Source organism: Mesocricetus auratus, unplaced genomic scaffold (genome assembly GCF_017639785.1).
Source record: "Mesocricetus auratus isolate SY011 unplaced genomic scaffold, BCM_Maur_2.0 Super-Scaffold_100003, whole genome shotgun sequence".
NCBI lineage: Eukaryota > Metazoa > Chordata > Mammalia > Rodentia > Cricetidae > Mesocricetus > Mesocricetus auratus.
The window spans coordinates 87,720,972-87,726,920 of record NW_024429188.1 but is presented as its reverse complement, the minus strand read 5'-3'; the positions used below and the strand labels follow the sequence as shown (position 1 = coordinate 87,726,920).

At 40.8% G+C, this 5,949-nt stretch overlaps 1 non-coding gene across 1 annotated transcript; it reads right to left on the bottom strand.

Moving 5' to 3' along the window:
• Window positions 1-1,155: 1,155 nt before the first annotated feature.
• On the bottom strand, window positions 1,156-1,430 carry LOC121140094. The gene has a single exon (XR_005876927.1).
• Between the last annotated feature and the right edge of the window lie 4,519 nt (window positions 1,431-5,949).

The window sequence follows — 5,949 nt, the reverse complement described above, 5'->3', positions numbered from 1 at the left end:
GCCATAGACTATTTAATTTTACTTACAATTTTCCATCTTACCATTGTTATTACAGTTTCATAACTTTAAGATTTTATTTGAAAGCCAAGTGTGGTAGAGCGTGCTTGGAGGGCCAGCAGAAGGATACTTTGAACTGCAGAGTTCAGGGTCAGTTTGACCAATATAGCAACATTCTGTTAAATATTGTTGGACTGCAGTGATTGCTTGGGGTAGTGTTATGGACTGGAGATGCTCTTTAAAGGGGAGACTAAATGAAGCTGAGATTAGGTGGTGGGTCCTAGTCCAGGTTGGAGGAGATTGGAGTATACAGAGAGAACCTGGGGCTCATACATACAAAAAGATGTCTGCTTAGGGACAACAAAAAGTGTTCACTTGCAAATCAAGGAGTAAGCCACCTGATGGTTTGTTGTGGCAGCCCTGACAAAGAATATAGCAAAGTCACTACCGTCAACCTAAGGCTTTTTCAAATTTGTTCTTGTCAAGATCTACAGTATGCATAGCAGTGGGGGGCTGCACCCTGAACTTTTAGGGTATCCATTCCAATGGTTTCACTTCCCCATCTTTTTACCACGAGTGATGAATGCCTAATTACAGAATTGGATTCCTATTTAACCAGACTTTCAGCCCCACCCCCACCCCCATGAACACTTTAACCATGACACAGAAAGTAATCACAGAACAGTCCTTTCGTTGTGTAAATACACATTCTAGACAATCTTTCCCCAGGTAGATTTGTTTAAGGTCCTGACATAGAGTAAGCACTTGCTATTGGGTGAATGAACAGTAACTCAGTGTTATAAAACTACTGCCAGATAATGGTTAGGTATCTGAATTTAATTTACTAAGTACTGCTGATTTAAAATAGTATGACTTCGTAGATCATCGAATCCCAAAGGATTGTGTTAGAGGAACAGATAGTCTAAACGAATTGAATATTTATTTATTTGGAAAAATACAAAGATTTTAATTTTGGGGTTATCATTAGAAAAGGAGCAAGTTGGGCAGCATCCCAATCTGTCTTCATTGGTACTTGGAAGTTTCTCACTTAGTGATGATTTAGTAGACCCATTGTTTACTTGCATGGACTTTCTGATTTGACATTTACTCTCCAGATGCAAACAGTTCACCTCCAGCAATATTTTTAGTAACTCAAGGTTTTGTAGCAGTAATTAGTGTCCATCAGGAACCATTCTGTCTGCTAAACAATATCCTGACTGCAAAGCTTCTCTGACTATTGGTGGATCGATAATGACAAGGCACAGACATTATTACCATGGCAACCGCACCTTGGACCTATCAGAGGAAAACTGCACATGGAGCCATTGAATCTCAAGCAGGCATGCCTCAACTTCCTCTGGAGCATGCTTTTTCTGCAAATCTGGTGTGCTCTAGGGTACTGCCAACCCAGTGCGGGTCCAACACTAGAGATAAAACCCAATATTTAAAAGGGAATAGGAATAAAAAAAAAAGGCACTGACGTTTTGTGTGGCAAAGTGGTTTCTTATTAGGGCACAGGTTGATGATCTTGAAAGTGCTGAATAAGCTGTACTGGGATTGAGCAAACAAATAACTGAATGGTAAATGTCAGTAGGCTTTCAATGTTGGAGGACGAGGTTTCAGATAAGCAAGGAGTGGGTGCTACAGTGATTCGTGTGCCAAAGAACTCTAATAGAAATGGTCAGCAATATTTGTGTATGTGCATTGGTGTGTGTATATACACATAATAGTGTGTATATATACAGGTTAATGTGTATATACACAGATTAGTGTACACACATCTTTGTCATTTCTCCTTTATAGCCTAAGAGAAGCACATGGCTATCTTGGTACCCAATACATTCTTTTAAAATGTATTTTTATTTTTTAAATTACTCTTTATGTGTGGGTGTGTTGCCTGCATGTATGTCTGTGGACCATGGCTATGCAGTGCCCATAGAGATCATAAGACGGTGTTGTATGTCCTGGGGTTAGAGCTACATTCTGTTGTGAAGTGTTGTGAACCAAATCAAGATCTCTAGAACAGCAAGAATTTTTAAGGGCTGGGCCATCACTCTAGCCCCTAAACAGTACTTTTTATTAATGAGTGTGTACACATCTGACTGTTGAAAGTATCTAATATGCCAGGACAGGTTGTAGGTAATAGAATCAACTGTATCTTGAAAGATCAAGACTGAAACAACATTCAGTATGGTCATACAAGGCTTGTCCTGGGCAAGGTGGTGCGCAACTTCCACCTAGACATACAAGGAAGAGGAAGGTGGGTCTCAATGAATTCAAGGTTAGCTTCTTCTACACATCAAATTCTGGGCCAGTACAGGCTACATAGTGAGGCCTTGTCTCAAGAAAACAAAATAAGCAGAAAACCAAAAAAGAATACGCATAGATTTCTGGGTTTTTTTTACATTCCTTTCCTTTCTAGCCTATTGATCCTCTGAGTTAAAAACGTTTTTCCTACTGTGTAAGAAAAGTATAAAACATCAACTCTTTCAAAGGGCAATGTAAGGTTTTTTGAGAAAGATGTCATACAAGAGATATATAAATGTAATAATAGTTAAGTCATTTACAGAGTGGTAATTCCCAATTTCTTATAATAAAGTCTACGGGGGGATTGCATTCCCTTTTCAAAGACTTCTTTATTATTTGGTTTAAGATGTAATTGTATTTGTCTGTTAGTATGTGCAGGTGCCCGCAGGGCCAGAAGGGAGGTGGCACATCCGCTGGTGCTGGACTCACAGGCAGTTGTGAGCCACTCACTGTGGGTGCTGGGAACCCAACCCAGATCCTCTGGAGGAGCAGTGTGCATTCTTAATCACGAGCCAATCTGAAAGATTCCCACAAGTTAAACTTCACAGCAATGACCACAATGTAGCAAACTAAGTGTGAAAATGAAAACATCAAAAAGATGGAGAAAAATAGGAATAGAGAACAAGTTGCCCTGCGGTTACTATTTAACAGTAGTAGTAGAAATGGGATCCTGTTTTTACTCATGTGTGAGACTTGTTTTCCACTGAGTCTCATATATTTGGTTTCACAGAATGCCACTAGTCATGTTCCTGAGTTCCGTCAAGTTTTGGAAATGCTAGATGGGACGGACAGACTTTCAGATCGTTTCACAGGCATCACCGATCTCCAGGAAGACTGAAGAACAGAGCAGGCTTCACAACCTCAGAGCCCCAGGCAGAAATCGGGAAAGAGGCAGTGAAGGAGAAATGCTAGAGTGAATGGCTCCATCTAGTGGCCACACTGTTGTATAACTCAGGATGATCATGGCTGATGGGGGATGGGTGTGGGGGGATGGAGAGAGGCAAGGGAAGAGGAACTGTGGTTAGTATGTAAAATGAATAAAAAATTGAAAACAAAAAATCTATAAATCAAGGCTTTCATTGATAAATAGCGGCTTTGACGTCTAATTGCCTCAAATTCAAATTGCCCAACTCCTGTTGTCAGGGCAGCACCGAGGCCTACTCTTGAAGAAGGGATAGACTGTTGGAAAACATTAACCCAATAAACTGGTTGGCCCCCAAGTTATACCTACAAGGCCGAGAAAATTGACAGTGCAGAAAACGGATAGCAAGACGGATTTTTACTCCATGTATTTTTTTTTTGGAGGTTCATCAATTTGGGAAAAATGGAAAAGAAATGTCTGCCTAACTGGTGGAAATAAAAGGGAAAGTGGGACTTAAACCCCCTTCCAACCCTGGAGATTGGGCGATGGTTGAGTGATTCACTCCTGCTGTGGCTTGGATCTTACCTTTTCCCTCAAAGCCCCATGTATTAAAGGCTTAATCCCTAGATTCCATGGTGGAACTTTGTAACAACAAAACAGAACAAAAAGGTTTGTTTTTATGTATGTGTATGTGTGTATTCCAGCATGAGTTTATGTGCATATGTGTGCAGATACCCACAGAAGTCATAGGGCACCAAATGCCCTGGAGCTGGAGTTACAGGTAGTTGTGAGCCAGCTGATGTGGTGGTGAGAACTAAACTCACATCTACAAGAGCAGTAAGCACTTCTTAAAAAGGTCAAGACAGGGTTTCTCTGCATTGTTTTGGAGGCTGTCCTGGAACTCGCTCTGCAGACCGGGCTGGCCTTGAATTCACAGAGATCCACCTGCCTCTGCCTCCCGGAGTGCTGGGATTAAAGACACGAGCCACTAGGCCCACCTGGCAGCAGAATGCACTCTTAGGCACTGAGTGCTTAAGTGCCCTACGGTGGAACTTTTAAGAGGTGAGCCCTAGTGGGAGAAAGTTACATCACCGTGGGCGTGTCACTGAAGGTGCGAATGGAGCCCTAGCCCTTTCTTCTGGCCCTGTTTTTGCTCCATTACCACGATTCAGTGTGCTACCTCACCACAGGTCCAAAGCAGCGGCCCAGTTATCACGGACTGGAACGTCTAAAACTTGTGAGTAAAAAACCATTTTCTTTTTAAAGTTGGTTACCTCAGATACTTGTTATAGTATCAGAAAGCTGAGCAACACAATTTTGAAAGAGTTGTAACGGTATAGAAGAGAAAGTTGACCACCACTAACTACCTCTGCCAGGTGCTAAGTCATGTTGATGGATGTGATATAATATAAAAAAGTAATTTACCTCAGTGGTCTTCCTTGCAAAAGTCCATAACCCTAACTGCATCATGAGAAAAATAGCAGATGAGACCAAACTGAGGGACACACAAAATAAGCAAATCCAGATTATGTTTGGTGGCAGGTGCCTTTATCCAATGAACCATCTTGCTGGCCCACTCTTAACAGTGAAAGAAATACCATATTAATGTAAACCTAACAGTAGGGGGAAATGGGTGTAGGTAGATACGGGTCCATTTCTCAACTTCTATGAAAATCTGAAAGTACTTGAAATTTTAAAAAGCATGATGTCTATAAATGCAACATGGCATCCAGGTTGGATCTTAGAACACTGGAAAACTGGTAAAATCCAAATAAATGATGACATTTACCTAATAATAATGTATTGGTGATGTTTCTTCCTTTTGATGAATGTACTCTGGTAATATGAGACAAACAGCAAGGGAGTTTGGGTAAGGAGTGTAAGACAGCTTTGTATTTTACTAACTACTCTCATTATTATCTATATATATGTAAGGAGTGTTGTGAATGCACGTGTGCAGGAGTGCATACCTGTGCAAATGTTCACAGACCAAAGGAGTATGTCTTGTCTCCTGCTCTACTCTCTGCCTATACCCTTGAGACACATTCTCACCGAAACTGGAACTAGGCTGGCAGCCAGCAAGCCCCACTCATCTTCCTGTCCCTGCTCTCTATAGAACTGGAGTTGTAGGCACATAGGTGTCCAGGCTAGGCCTTTTGACATGGGTGGTAGAATCTGAACTCAGGTTCTCATCCTTCAGCACCAAGCACTCTTACTCACTAAGCCATCTCTCCAGTGATATTATTTATAGTTTTATGATGCTGAAGATTATGCTGAGGCTTCACACATGTTAAGTTAGCACGTCTTTAAGAATTCTCTACTTTTTTTGTTTTTTTTGAGACAGGGGTTCTCTGTAGTTTTTGGAGACTGTCCTGAAACTCTCTTTGAAGATCAGGCTGGCAAACTCACAAAGATCCGCTTGCCTCTTCCTCCCGAGAGCTGGGATTAAAGGAGTATACCACCACCACCCGGCTGAGAATTCTCTATATTTAAACAACATTTCTATTAAATATAATGTGATTGTAAAAGAAAATAATGTAGTATAGCATAGATGAGTGTACCAAAAATCTGCTTGGATTACACTTGACTTAATTATGACTCTGTAGTAAAATATTTTCTTTGACACATCTTAATACTTAATATTGTCCCTGTTAGAACAGTATGAATGTATTTCCTGTGTATATATTTTTTGCATGTCATAATGAACAGCTTTAATGAACTAAAAGCATTACATCTTCTTGGATGGCTACAGAAAACGGTGCACTTGGCAGCAGTGACATGGC